At 42.6% G+C, this 15,271-nt stretch overlaps 1 pseudogene; it reads left to right on the forward strand.

Moving 5' to 3' along the window:
- Positions 1-1,698: 1,698 nt before the first annotated feature.
- LOC118394185 (plakophilin-3-like) lies at positions 1,699-15,217 on the forward strand (annotated as a pseudogene).
- The last annotated feature ends 54 nt before the right edge of the window (positions 15,218-15,271 follow it).

Here is a 15,271-nt window from a genome sequence, read left to right on the forward strand (position 1 = left end):
TCAGGATGGTAAGTTGCACCAGACGTGCTACCTGTCTCCAGACCTGCTGTTTACAACTCTCTTGAGACAGCATGAGTGGTAGAGATACTCTGAATGATTGGCTATGAAAAGCCAACTGACATTTACTGACATTTACTCCTGAGGTGCTGACCTGTTCCACTCTCTACAATCACTGTTTTTATTATTTGACCCTGTTGGTTTGAACATCTTGGCTATGTTCTGTTATAATCTCCACCCGGCACAGCCAGAAGCGGACTGGCCACCCCTCATAGCCTGGTTCCTCTAGGTTTCTTCCTAGGTTCTGGCCTTTCTAGGCAGTTTTTCCTAGCCACTGTGCTTCTACACCTGCATTGCTTGCTGTTTGGGGTTTTAGGCTGGGTTTCTGTACAGCACTTTGAGACATCAGCTGATGTAAGAAGGGCTTTATAAATACATTTGTTTGATTGATTGACTACATAATCAATGACAGCAGCCTGTTCATGAGAGAAAGTTAGACATACAGTGCAGGCTATGCTAAGGTCAACACTTTTAACCCTCTGGTCCAACCCAACCACACATTCATACAAAATCTTCACCAAACAGAACCAGTACACTGACATGAAACCCATTGATATCACTATAACAATTTTGGGCCCTGACAGTTTGTGATTCATTTAGACACATTTGGTTAAAATATGTTCTCACATCTTCACTTCTAACCTAGCCTTTCCTCTTTGACACATCTTTCTCTCCGTCTTCATCACTATCCCATACTCCCATCTTCATCTAAATCGGGCCAGGACGTGGAGTATAAGGGAAGGGTTAAATCAGGGGTGAGCCCTCAGAGCTCAGCACTCCTTAGTCTAAAACCACCACCTCCCTAAAGGAGAACAGACGGACTAGAGCTAACTGGAGATAGAAGGAATACGGAAAGAAGACTCTGGCAAAGGATATTTAAACCTATTATGATGGTGAGTCCCTTAATCTGACTATGTTTTTTTTTATTATCTGAAGGGATAATGATACATGTAAGCCTTATGAGTGTCTTATTGTATATTGCACCACGGCTACATTAGGTACCTAAAACTGGGCATGGGTCAAAGATGGTAAGGTATGCAATATTGGTTCAGAAGGAGATGACGTGGTCTCAAATGATGTCCTGTCGTTTCATAGCTAATTAATAGGCTAATTATGAACTTCAATTCACATCAATTCAGTAGCGTGGGTAAAACAAGAACAGAATATTGTGGGCATATACCGGTCATTAAAAATAATCATGCCAGTAGACCGCTGATAGCCTACAAGTTTGAGGTGGGTTTTTTGAAGTGTTTTATGCTTTGGCCACAAACACGAGTATATATGAGGACAGAATAAATCAACTACATATGAGTTAACAGAATGTGAACTTTTACCATTTCGATTTTCACTGGAACAGTTCCTTTAATTTATATCCAAAAATGTATGTTGCAACTGCAAATGTTGCTTTAATTGAAACATTCTCCTAGTGTATTATGCTAGCGTTTGGCTGGAGGAGGCAAGCATCAATTCAGAAAGAAGTGTAGCAGGGTGGTCTGCGTGCCTTTGGGAATTATTGAGTGCATGAGTCTGCCACTTTATACATAGGAGCTGGGTGTCATTTACACATAATAACGAACTAGGGACTCTATTTGAAGGTCCTCTGTCAATTTTAAATGATTGTTTCAATTTGTGGTTATCGCAATGAGTGCGACCGTTGCTTCAGAGAGCTGCTTTCTGTCTGCCCTACAGCCCAACACTGCGGTCACCACTTATGCAGTCCCGTCCGATGTGCAGTTGGGACCGAGGGGTTCCATCATGGACGAGGTGGAAAGGGCTAAGAGGGTTCAACAACAAGTCAATTTGCGCCTCGCCGAAAATAAGTATTCTCCCCTCACACGGCTGAACGGCTCGAACTGCATTTCCCCAGGTGGGCAAATTATTTTACGTTTTAGCCTGTGTCCCATTTTAGAAATGTGAGGCATTTGTTTTTCAATTTAAAAGCACACACGAATTACCAGCTGTGTGTAGACCAGACCAAATACTAATTTAAAAAGTTTTGGAATTAATAATAATAATAATATATGCCATTTAGCAGACGCTTTTATCCAAAGCGACTTACAGTCATGTGTGCATACATTCTACGTATGGAATTATTTAAGGGTTTATAGTGTGGTGTGAGTAGTCATATTAAGGTACAGCGGTTTCCCGTAAGACCACCTCCAACTAGGCTATATTACTCTCTCCTATATGCCATGAAAATGCAGGCCTGCAGGTATTTCATAACATGCAAGGTAACACATCTGAGTGATCTGACCAATGGTCCTCACATCTGCAGTCATGGTGTCAGTGTCAACAGATGCTATGGCAAACCAGTAAAGCATTCAATCTGTCTTGCCAGATGCCAAACAGTAATTCTGTATATAAAAAGTTACATATACACAGATGCTTTTACACAGAAAATGTGATATTCTGAAAAAAGCATAACATTTTGATTGATTTAACCTTTATTTAACCAGGTAGGCAATTTGAGAATAAGTTATCATTTACAATTGCGGCCTGGCCAAGATAAAGCAAAGTAGTTTGACAGGTACAACAACACAGAGTTACACATGGAGTAAAACAAACATAGTCAATAATACAGTAGAAAAGTCTATATATACTAGACACACTGAACTCTATCAGAGAAATAGTTGGTGAACCAGACGAGGCAATCATTTGAGAAACCAAGGCTATTGAGTCTGCCGATGAGGATGTGGTGATTGACAGAGTTGAAAGCCTTGGCCAGGTCAATGAATACGGCTGCACAGTATTGTTTCTTATCGATGGCGGTTAAGATATCGTTTAGGACCTTGAGCGTGGCTGAGGTGCACCCATGACCAGCTCTGAAACCAGATTGCATAGCGGAGAAGGTATGGTGGAATTCGAAATGGTTGGTAATCTGTTTGTTGACTTGGCTTTCGAAGACCTTAGAAAGGCAGGGTAGGATAGATATAGGTCTGTAGAAGTTTGGGTCAAGAGTGTCCCCCCCTTTGAAGAGGGGGATGACCACAGCTGCATTCCAATCTTTGGGAATCTCAGATGACACGAAAGAGAGGTTGAACAGGCTAGTAATAGGGGTTGCAACAAATTTGGCAGATAATTTTTAGAAAGAAAGGGTCCAGATTGTCTAGCCCGGCTGATTTGTAGGGGTCCAGATTTTGCAGCTCTTTCAGAACATCAGCTGACTGGATTTGGGAGAAGGAGAAATGCGGAAGACTTGGGCGAGTTGCTGTGGGGGGTGCAGTGCTGTTGACCGGGGTAGGGGTAGCCAGGTGGAAAGCATGGCCAACCGTAGAAACATGCTTATTGAAATTCTCAATTATAGTGGATTTATCGTTGGTGACAGTGTTTCCTATCCTCAGTGCAGTGGGCAGCTGGGAGGATGTGTTCTTATTCTCCATGGACTTTACAGTGTCCCAGATCTTTTGAGTTTGTGTTGCAGGAAGCAATTTCTGCTTGAAAAAGCTAGCCTTGGCTTTTCTTTTTTTTCAATTTAAAGTTTTATTAAGTTTTTGTTTTTCAATCAACCAACAAAACACATTCCACATTCACAGATGTGACAGGCTTTAAAAAAATAAAAAGTCAAAAAATAATAATACATTTGAAAAAATAAAAATACAATTAAAATGAATGATAAAGTCAAATAAAAGCATTTATTTTTCTTAATCTATATATTTTCCTTGGTACATATATATACCTACATACATACATACATACATACATACATACATACATACATACACACACACATACGCACATACACACACACACACACACACACACACATACGCACACGTACTCAAAAACTAAATTAAAATAAAAACACACAAAAAACAACAACATATAACACTTGCAGCAGCACTATCAAGGTTCTTATCAGCTATTTCAAGCATTCGCTGAGACGACGGGCCAATAATTCGTTTTTAGGTTTTACAGTACCTTACACAAAATGTATCTGCGCATTTCCCTAGTCACCCCGTTCACTCTGTCCAGTTTGAAATATAGTTGAATAGTGGGGACCAGAGTCTATCAAACTTGGGCTGTCTCTTGTGGAGGTCATAAGTGAGCTTTTCAAGAGGAAGAAAGTCAACAATCTGGTCAATCCACATTTTAAATGTAGGGGGGGTATTAGAGGCCCACAATAGAAGAATACATTTCTTAGCAAAGTATGTAATAGTCATAAGCAAATTTTCTCTGTCAGGATCAAGAACAAAGTCCTGCTGGGCATTAAGAAGATAAATACACGGGGTCATATCAAACTGTACCTCTAGTATTTTCTGTGCAGCAGTATGTACAGATTGCCAGAATCTGGCAATCTCCCTACAGCTCCAAAATACATGCATATAGGTTCCACATTCAGAGGTACATCTTTTACAGTTAGGAGACATATCTGTTTTCATTCTATGGAGTCTCAAAGGAGTATAATAAAATTTGTACAAAAATGTGTAATTAGATTCTTTCATTTTTACATTGGTAGAGGAGCAGTATACCCTGTCGCAAACCTCCGCCCATAACTCGTCACTAATAGTCAGACCAAGGTCCTTTTCCCAGATTATTTTCAAAGGAGTAAAGGAGGAGCTTCCTTTCTCAGAAAGGAGTCTATAGATGTAAGATATTTTGCCTTTAATGGATTGTGCTGTGACAAGAAGGGTTTCAACTTCGTTCAACTGAGTTCTAAACCTCCTCTTGGAGGTAAATGAGGAAATTACATGTCTAATTTGAAGATATTTTAAAAAAAATGGGATCTTGGCACATCGAATTCACTGCAGAGCTCTTGAAAGGATTTCAGTGTCGTGGTTTTCTGATGAAATAGGTCTGAAAAGGTCTATTCCTAGAGTATGCCAAAGATTAAAGTTGGCATCCCTCAGGGCTTTTGGCAAGTCTGGGTTGCCTACTATAGGCGAGTGAGAACATATTTGGGAGGAAATGCCCAGGTATTTCTTACAGTCCCTCCACGCTAGTAGGGTGCTGTAAATCGCAAAGGTTTTGGCTATGTTGCCCACTTCACTAAAGTTATTAATGAATATAATTGAGCTTAAGGGCAATGAACCACAGGATTGGGCTTCTATCTGAATCCACGTTGACTCTTGTCTGTTTGTGATCCATGTTAGCATGTTGCGGATTTGGGCAGACCAGTAGTACAATTGAAGGGAGGGAAGGGCAAGACCACCTTTAGATTCAGGTTTTGATAAAGTGGAAAACTTGATCCTAGGTTTTTTATTGCCCCATATAAATTTGGTGATGCTTTGGTTAGTTGTTTTGAAGAAGGAAACTGGGAGATAGCATGGGAGCATCTGAAATAAGTAGTTCAGTCTAGGGAGGACGTTCATACGGATTACATTAATTCTTCCTACTAAGCTAATTGGGAGGGAGATCCAGGTTTGGAGATTGTTCTTGATTCGATCCAGGAGTGGAAGATAATTTTCCTTAAAAAGGCTATTCAGATCTGGTGTTATGAAGATCCCGAGGTATTGAAACCCCTGTGTTTTCCATTGGAAAGGACAAAGTGTCTTCATAGAGCTGGTGAGTGTAATATTGAGAGGGCAGACAGTGGATTTGTTAAAATTGATCTTATAACCTGAAAACTTGCCATACTGAGCAATTGTGTCTAAAATGAGAGGGAGGGATTTCTCAGGGTTGGATATGTAGAGCAAGACATCATCCGCGTAAAGCGAAATCTTGTGCTGCAGGCCACCTGCAGAAACACCCATAATACTTGGATTGCTCCTTATCAGCTCTGCCAGAGGCTCCGCCCCCAACAAGTAGAGCAGCGGGGACAGCGAGCACCCTTGTCTTGTGCCCCGTTCCAGAGGGAATCTGTCAGAGTTCAGTCCATTAGTAGTCACCATGGCATTTGGATGAGAGTATAGTGATTTGATCCATTTAATAAAATTTGGGCCCATATTGAACTTTTCTAAGACTGAAAACAGAAAGCTCCACTCCATCCTGTCAAACGCCTTCTCAGCATCCAGTGAAGCCAGCAGGACAGGGGTCTTTTGTGCGTTTACTTGATCAATAATATCAAAAAGACGGCGAATGTTATCAGAAGAGTATCTGTCTCTAATAAATCCAGTTTGGTCCGCTTTTATTATTTTGGGAAGAAGAGTGTTTAGTCTTTTGGCGAGCAATTTGGTAATTATTTTATAGTCGAAATCCAACAAGCTTATGGGCCGGAAGGACGAGCAGGATAGGGGGTCCTTGTCCTTTTTTAGCAACACTGTAATGCGAGCTGTGTGCATTGAGTCTGGGAGAACTCCGTTTTTGCAAAAATCCTCCAGCATTGGCATGAAGATAGGGCTGAGCTGGGGCCAAAAAGTTTTGTAGAACTCTCTGGGGAATCCATCTGGGCCTGGGGACTTATTAGGTGGCATGGAGGTAATTGCCTCCAGGATCTCCTCAGGAGTGATGTGGGAGTTGAGATCTTCCTGGTCAGTCTCTGATAGTTTAGGTAGCGAGATTCCCTCTAGGAAAGAGTGGAGTTCTGCCTCTTTGTGTTTTCTCTCAGAGGTATATAGTTTGCAGTAAAAATCATGAAAAGTTAGATTGATCTTTTTTGGGTCATATGTGACCTCGTCCTCTGCTGTTCGGATAGCCATGATTGTACGCTCTGACTGCTCCTTTTTTAATTGGTAAGCAAGCAATCTACTGGGCCTATTGCTATACTCATGGTATTTCTGTTTAGTAAAGAAAACTTTTTTTATCTCCCGAGTGTAGTCCAAATTCAGTTTGTCTTTGGCTGCTTTAAGATGACTCCAGGAGGTGCTGTCTAGGGATTGTTTATGTATTTTTTCACAGCATTCCAGCTCCCTCTCAAGATCTAGCCTGTGTGCTTCCATTGCTTTTTTCTTAGAGGAAGCATATGCAATTAGATGACCTCTTAGTGTGGCTTTAGCAGCGTCCCACATTGTGGCCGGAGAAACAGGAGAATCTTTATTGTCTTGTGTGTAGTTGTCTATCCATGTAGTTACCAATGTATGGAACTCGTCATTTGATAGCATGGAGGTGTTGAATTTCCAGCTCTTTGACCTCGGGATGTTTTTGCAGAGGTCAAAGCGGAGGTGGACAAAGGCGTGATCTGAAAGTGCTATGGGTCCGATTGTACAAGTGGCTGAATTTATGAAACTCTTTGGGATAAAAATGTAATCTATACGGGAGTAGGTGTTATGGACATTAGAGTAGTATGTATAGTCCATAGATGAGCTATTATTCTCTCTCCAGATATCTATCAGCCCCATCTCTTTAGTAAGAGAGTTCAACATCTTTGCAGATCTAGGATTTGTGGTGGGGACTTGAGATGATTTGTCTAGGGTTGGGTTAAGGGTACAATTAAAATCTCCGGCCACCACGCCAAAGGAGACACAATGCTCATTGAACAGGGTTATAATTTTTGACATGAAGGCAGGAGTATCTGTGTTAGGGGCGTATATGTTTAATATAGTAATTGGTTGACCATATAGTGACCCCGTTATCAAAATAAATCTCCCCTCCGGATCAGATATGTTTTTGTCTATTATGAATGGAACATTTTTATGGATAAGTATGGCTGTGCCTCTACTGTTTGATTTGAAAGATGAGAAATACACCTGTCCCACCCAAGCTCTGCGGAGTTTGGCATGTTCAGCATCACAGAGGTGTGTCTCTTGTAATAGCGCAATGTCTGCTTTTTCCTTTTTTAGAGCACACAGTATCTTTTTTCGTTTTATTGCATGCCCTAGACCATGGCAGTTCCATGTCAATAGATTTAAGGTACTAGTCATCGTCATCGAACAGTAATCGAACTTTAGTGCAAGTCATCGCTGGGTAAAAGTGGATAGTAATTACAGCTGCGTTCACATAAAAAGAAAATAAATGGTGTACATAAAATAATAATCTCTGAACACCCCAGCCGAGTTCCCAAACAACTCGACACATCCCGTTGGATCTATTACCCCGACGCTCAGTCTCAATTCTGTGTTCCGAATAAAACAAAAACCGGGAACAGTTAGCAACGCACAACGTCTCCCTCTCCCCACCAAAGAAATGCCTCATCCTCTCCACCCCGCATTGAGTAAATAACACAGTTGCCCTCGTCCAGACCACAGTGAAAGAGGGGTGAAAAATAAAATCAATAGCCCAGCCTACATATACCTCCCCCAAGGGACATAGGGAACCCCAAGTAATAATAGCAACAAAAAAACAGGGAAATAAAAGTAGGCTGAAACATTAGTAGGCCTAGGTTAGGCTATACAGCCCATCCCTCTCAGTTAAAGGAAAATAAATATAAATTGGACGGCTATAATGACATTTAGGGGGTGGGTCTCTGGATATCGGCTATATGTCGTCTTACCTCCTTTAGTAATGGCATTAATCGCATTTAGTCATTGGTCTGTTTCTCATTGGCCAGGATTGTCTTTCAAAAACGTTTTGCCTCTTCGGGAGTTTTGAAGTGCAAGGGTCGAAGAAGAGCTCCTTGGTGAAGAATCCTGAGCTCGCTTTGGGTGATTTGAATCCCCTGAAAGATGCCGGTGGTTGTCTGGCTCAATGGAGTGATTTCTTCACTTGGGCCGTAACGGATGTGAAAAGCTTAGTTAGCGGTGTGCGCTAAGTAGCGTTTCAATCGGCGTCATTGCTCAGCTGACAGGTCCTGCTCTGTAAAGCGAGTTTGGCGTTTCCCACTGTGATGGTGTTGTTTTGGGCGCCGCCTGTTACAGGACTGTTGACCCGATTACTGTCGGTGAATCTCAGGAAACGTGAAATGGTGATTGGGCGCGGTGGTTGTCTGGCTGCTGGTGGGGGCCTCAGTGCTCGATGGGTGAGTCTCTCTCAGAAGGAGTTCTATGGGCGAGGGGCCTGTACACCTGTCGGTGGGCAGGTGGAGCCACTCGGGAAGTTTGTCTTGCAGGTAGCGGATCAGTGGCATGTTTCCCTCTTCTTTTTCGCCCAGATTGAATAGAACACAATTATTCCTTCGCCCCCTGTTTTCCAGGTCCTCTATTTTCTCTTCCAGATGCTCGATTTTCTTTTTAGCATATGCTATTGTTTCCATGGCATCTGTCAATAAGTTTTCCATGGATAGGATTCGCCCCTCTGCCTCGTCCAGGCGCCCCGCGTTTATGGTTATCTTGTTGATGTCAGGCAATGCGTTTTCCAGGATTGTCACCTTGCCCCCTATCGCACTGAGTTGAGAGTTAATGGCATCTAATTTGGTGTTTAGTTCTGTACGTTGGGATCTCAACTCAGAAAGGATGTCTTCGACAGAGTGCGAGGTTGGCATTCGTTGTGCCTCGTGGGGGACCGGGTTCTCTTGCTCCTGACTAATGGCGCTAGTTTTTTCTGAAGCTAGCTTCTTCTTGGAGGCTTTTTCCGTCGCTAATACTCGAGTCCGGGTAAAAATGTCGCCTTTTGTAGCCGCCATGACTTTTTCTTACTAAAGCTAAATGAGTGTGAACTTGGAGTGGAGCTAAGATTAGGAATTGGAAACTACTTGTGCGGAGCTCTTAGTTCACGTGGCCATCTCGTTCAAGGGTCACGTGATCCCTCCGCCTTGGCTTTTCTAACTGCCTGTGTGAATTGGTTTCTAGCTTCCCTGAAAAGTTGCATATCACAGGGGCTATTCGATGCTAATGCAGAACGCCATAGGATGTTTTTGTGTATGTTAAGGGCAGTCAGGTCTGGAGAGAACGTCGCTGCCACCAGCAACAACGTCGTCTATGGGCACAAACCCACCGTCGCTGGACCAGACAGGACTGGAAAAAGTGCTTTTCACTGACAAGTCACGGTTTTGTCTCACCAGGGGTGATGGTTGTCCCATTGAGCACGTCTGGGAGCTGTTAGATCGGAGGGTGAGGGCTAGGGCCATTCCCCCCAGAAATGTCCGGGAACTTGCAGATACCTTGGTGGAAGAGTGGGATAACATCTCACAGCAAGAACTTGCAAATCTGGTGCAGTCCATGAGGTGGAGATGCACTGCAGTACTTAATGCAGCTGGCGACCGCACCAGATACTGACTGTTACTTTTGATTTTGACCCCCACATTATTCAATTTTTGTTAGTCACATGTCTGTGGAACTTGTTCAGTTCATGTCTCAGTTGTTGAATCTTGTTATGTTGATACAAATATTTACACACGCTGAAAATAAAAGCAGTTGACAGTGAGAGGACGTTTCTTTTTTTTGCTGAGTTTAGAAATAATATTTCCCATTACAGATCCATAAAAGGTCCAAAAGGCTTCTAACAGCTTCTGCCCCCAAGCCATTAGACTCCTGAACAGCTAATCAAATGGCTACCCGGACTATTAGCATTGTCCTTCATTTTTACGCTGATGCTTTCTGTTTATTATCCATGCATAGTCACTTTACCTCTATCTACATGTACATATTACCTCAATTACCTCGACTAACCGCTGCCCCCGCAGATTGACTCTGGACCGGTACCCCCTGTATATAGCCTTGCTACTGTTACTTTTTTGTTGCTCCTTAATTATTTGTTATTTTCTCAATTTGTCTTATTTTTTTATTTAAATTATAAAAAAATTATTTCAAGTTTATTTTAGTAAATACTGTCTTAACACTTTTATTTTCTTAAAAATGTATTGTTGGTTAAGAGGTTCTAAGTAAGCATTTCACTGTTGTATTTGGCGCATGTGACAAAATAACAATAGATTTGATATTGATACATCAGATATTATTTATTGGCCACGTAGAAAATAGGCTCCCAAGGGTTTACTTTGGCATCATATGACATGAATCCCACTGTGTTAATAGTGATTATTTAGACCTATTGAAGTTAAATCATTTGGATGTCAGGTAATCAGCACACACTCTATCCTGGTCATAGAGGCTGTTTTAGTGTATGCGACGGAGTGGTTCAATAAACCCTCTCTCTCCTCTGTCTGTCCTGCAGGTATTCTGTGGAACATGTCCTCTAAGGACAGTCTGAAGGAGTCAGAGTCCGTCAGAGTCCATCTGAGGCAGACATCTTCTACAACACCACAGGCTGCCTGAGGTAGCTATACATATCTGCCTACATGTTGTATACATACACATTGTACACGGACTGATACATGTACTGTATACAACTTCTCTGTACTCTCTTCCTCTGTTCAGGAACCTGAGCTCAGTGAATGAGAGGACGAGGCAGCAGATGAGAGACATGCGAGGGCTGGTGGACTCGCTGGTGGCCTACATCCAGAACTCCCTTCAGGATGAGAAATCAGAGGACAAAGTACACCTCAACTGCTATACCTATGTCACATTGTTTGTTTCACAACTTGATTATTTTTCTGGGCATGTTCTTACAGGTCAAACCCTTTTCCCTGATTTAATATCTCATTTGATTTGATCTTAAATACGATAGGTTTCAGCAACTCATTGGTTCAGCTGGGGTAGAGTGAAAGCCAATCAAAGTATCTGTACAGTTCATCATTAGTGGTACTGTTTGTATTATCTACCAGACGGTCAGACTGGTCATGCTGTGGCCTATCTGCTATGCCTTATGTAACGCAGGCTGCTCTGAGAGACACAATGGCCATCAGTGTTTCTATCTCACCCTCTCGCTCTCTTTCTCTCGCTCCCTCCTTCTCTCCCCCCTCCATCTTTGTATGTGCCTGCAGGGTGTAGAGAATGCAGTGTGTGTCCTGAGGAACCTGTCTTATCTGCTGTACAGTGAGATCCCTCCCTCAACCCTACTGCGACTGGAGGGGCCTACGTGGGCCAGAGGCACTACTGGGACTGAGTCCATTTGCTGTTTCACCCCACAGAGCAAAAAGGCAAAGGAGGTAGGTGTCATTTACACAAGGCAAACCCAAAGGAAATATCAAGTTACGGCTAAACATCAAGACATTGAAACATGTACAGTATGTCATCATGCAATCCTGATGGATATGGAACCATGATATGTTTTTTCTGTAATGAATCTCTCCCCCTGATCTCTATAGCGACGGAACCAGGAACTGTCCACCTCAGAGGTGGCTAAGCAGCCGAAGGGAGTGGCTGTGGCACCCCCAGGTGGTGGGGCTGTATAACCGCGTGCTTCAGCACTATGAGACCAACACGGCAACACGAGAGGCTGCAGCAGGGGCCCTGCAGAACATCACAGCCGGAGAGACCAGGGTAAGTCCCACCCCTCCTCTCCCCCACTGGCTGACCTAGCCATCACTTTCACCATGACAGGCTACTTATGCTTCATTCAGATTTACAGTTCAACTGAAAATGTACTCAACACTAGTGTTGAATTCCCCTTCCTCCTTGTGTATCAGTGGGCATCAGTGCTGATTTGGGTGGCTTTAGAGCAGGAGCGGATGCTGCCTGTGGTCCTGGACCTCCTGCAGACACAAAGTGACCAGGAGATGCGTTCCCTCACTGGCCTCCTGAGGAACCTGTCCCGACACAGCAAAAACAAGAATGACATGGGTGAGACACAACCCCCAGTACCCCACATTGTTCATTTCTACCTCTGTCTCTCCTGCCCACAACCTTGTATCCATCCATTCCATTCATATTAATCACAGTAATTCCCCTTATAAGGAGACTTTAAAGAATGGCTACATCTCACACTTCTGACCTCCAGCTACGAAGGTAGTGAACATTCTGGTGACCAAGCTCCCCAGTGATGGCCACCAGAAGGAACCCTCAGGTGAAGTGGTGGTCAACATATGTGGGATCCTCAACAACCTGGTTGCAGGCAGCTCACTAGCAGCGAGAGACATCACCTTCTTTGATGGACTCCCCAAACTTGTTGCAATCAAGTCTTCCCACAATAGCAGGTTAGTGAATCTTGTCTCTCAGTGTTCTTGGTTTTTGTTATTCATTGTGTCTGCTTTTTATTTCCAATTTCCTGTCTGGCTCCTGTTGTTTTTCTCCTACTATAGCTCAGGGAAGCTGAAGGCTGCCAAGGCTGCTTCCACGGTACTCTTCAACATGTTCCAGTACAACAAGCTGCATAAAGATTATAAACAGGTGAGGCTAACACCATTTAACATAGACATTGTGCTAGATGGGATTGGAGAGCAGGAACGGGGTGGGGGGTTGTTTGGCCTCTTCCATTGTGCATGGCCCTCTGGTTCTTTATTTTCTTTATGGCCTCTAATGGTTAGTCTAACTTTTTTTTTTCTTCTTCTTTTTTTTTTTTAGTTCTCAGCATTCTCCCCTCCCCTGGATCCACTGATATCCCCCATAGTTCTTTGGCACATATTTTCACTAAAGCTGTTAATTATTACATTTTAATCAAAGTTAATTTTTCTTGTGGCCCTTAGGAATCCTCATTCTGTGCAGTTACAGTTATCAGTTTAAGTTTATACAATCTAGTTATCTGTTATCAGTTATATATTTAGACTAGCTTTTATATCATGGTTTTCTTTGCTTGAGTTGTTTTGGGGTTTATTGAACAGGACCAGTAAAACACCTTGGCTTGGTGGTTGACTGTAGCTGGACAGTCCTCTCATTTGTGCTATAGTGCTACTTGAGTTTGTAGTGCAGTGTCTAATCCCTTGTTTCCTTGGATGGTCAGTTAAATTGTATGTTTGGAATCTGGCAGTGGACTGCTGGGAGCAGCCATTGATTGTCTCTTGCAAGATAATGGCTGTCTGATATTTTGCACAGAGAAAAAAAACAATCTTCAGTTGACACTTGTAAACACTGTTTGGGACGATACCAGAATCGTGAAAAATTGTCATAGACTGTTCTCTCTACCTCATAGCAAGTGGTACAAGAGCGTCTAGGACCAAAAGGCTCCTGAACATCTTCTACCCCCAAACCATAAGATTGCTGAACAGTTAATATACTGGCTACCTGGATTATTAACATTGACACCTTTTATTTATTTATTCACTTGTACCCCTACCTATATCAGTGGAAGCTGCTGAGTGGAGGATGGCTCATTATAATGGTTGAAATGGATCCAATGGAATGGTATCAACCATATGGAAACCACGTTTGATGTGTTTGACACCATTCCATTGACTCCATTCCAGCCATTATAAATAACAGTCCTCCCCTCAGCAGCCTCCACTGGCCTTTTCGTACTTTTTAACTCTGCATTGTTGGGGAAGGGCTCGTAAGTAAGCATTTCACTGTAAAGTCTACACCTGTTGTATTCGGCGCATGGGACAAATACAATTGGATTCGATTTATTTGATACTATTTAGTATCGTGGCAAGGAAACAAGTGGATGTAACTTCTTTAGCCCTAATGTTGGAAACAAACATCAGGATGTTGTCATCCAGTCACATGTATTGATTTTCCAAGCTACAGCACAACACTATTTACATACAGCAGGTTTTTAAAGGAGCAAAGAGTTTGATCTGCTTCGTGTTTTCATTTTTGCCATGGAACAAAATATTGTGATACTGGTATAGTCCTGGGCCTACTATTTACCCTTTCTAAAAACAGACTGCTCTATCTAAGTGGCCTTCTCCCTTGTGTTTTACAGAAAGGGTTCACGAGGTGTGACTTCATCGACACGGCCATTTAGAGCAGACTGCTTGGCCCGTTGACTGGATTCATATTCTGAACCTGTTGGTAGAGCCAGCAGGAGGACCCCCACAATGAACCTGACACATCTGGTCTCAAATGATGCATTGATGGAACCTGAATTATTCTGAATGTATTTACCGGCCGCCAAGGACTGAGGAGAAGCAGCTTTTCTTTACTCAATATATTTTTTTAATTATCACATTTTATTGGTCTTTCCAAATGGACTGCTTTACCAGCTTAATATTTGTATTGTCATGAGAGTGTGTTGGATGACTGAGGAATCTTCACTTCAGGACGGTGTGTGTGCGTGGTGCATGCCCGTGTGCATGCATATGTGTGAATGTTTGCTAAGTGGACTCATCCCGTAAAAGGCATTGGATGCCTCTTTTCATCTCTGGTACCATATGGGCTCAACCTGCCATTCCTACAGACATGCTGTGAATACAACCCTCGAGATGTTATTATTTCTACAGTACATGGCTGCTTCACTGAAAGACAAGATACAGGATGGGTGCCCTCAAACTCCCATTTGAACTAATGATCACCAGAGCATTTTAAAGAGCCCCTGCTTTTAATCACCCCAGTCTCCACTTCATGGTGAAACAATGTTTTCCGGTTCCATCCAAGGAGCCTCTTCTGTGTTTATTTTCACCCCAAATAACTAACAATAAACAGCATCTGACATGACCAGACAGTTGTTCCCAGTGTATCCTTTTACAATGAAAATAACATTATCATTATCTTACCCTTCTTTCACAGATCTGTGCTACATTGTTTCATAATGG

The sequence above is a fragment of the Oncorhynchus keta genome, chromosome 14 (assembly GCF_023373465.1).
Source record: "Oncorhynchus keta strain PuntledgeMale-10-30-2019 chromosome 14, Oket_V2, whole genome shotgun sequence".
Classification (NCBI taxonomy): Eukaryota; Metazoa; Chordata; class Actinopteri; order Salmoniformes; family Salmonidae; genus Oncorhynchus; species Oncorhynchus keta.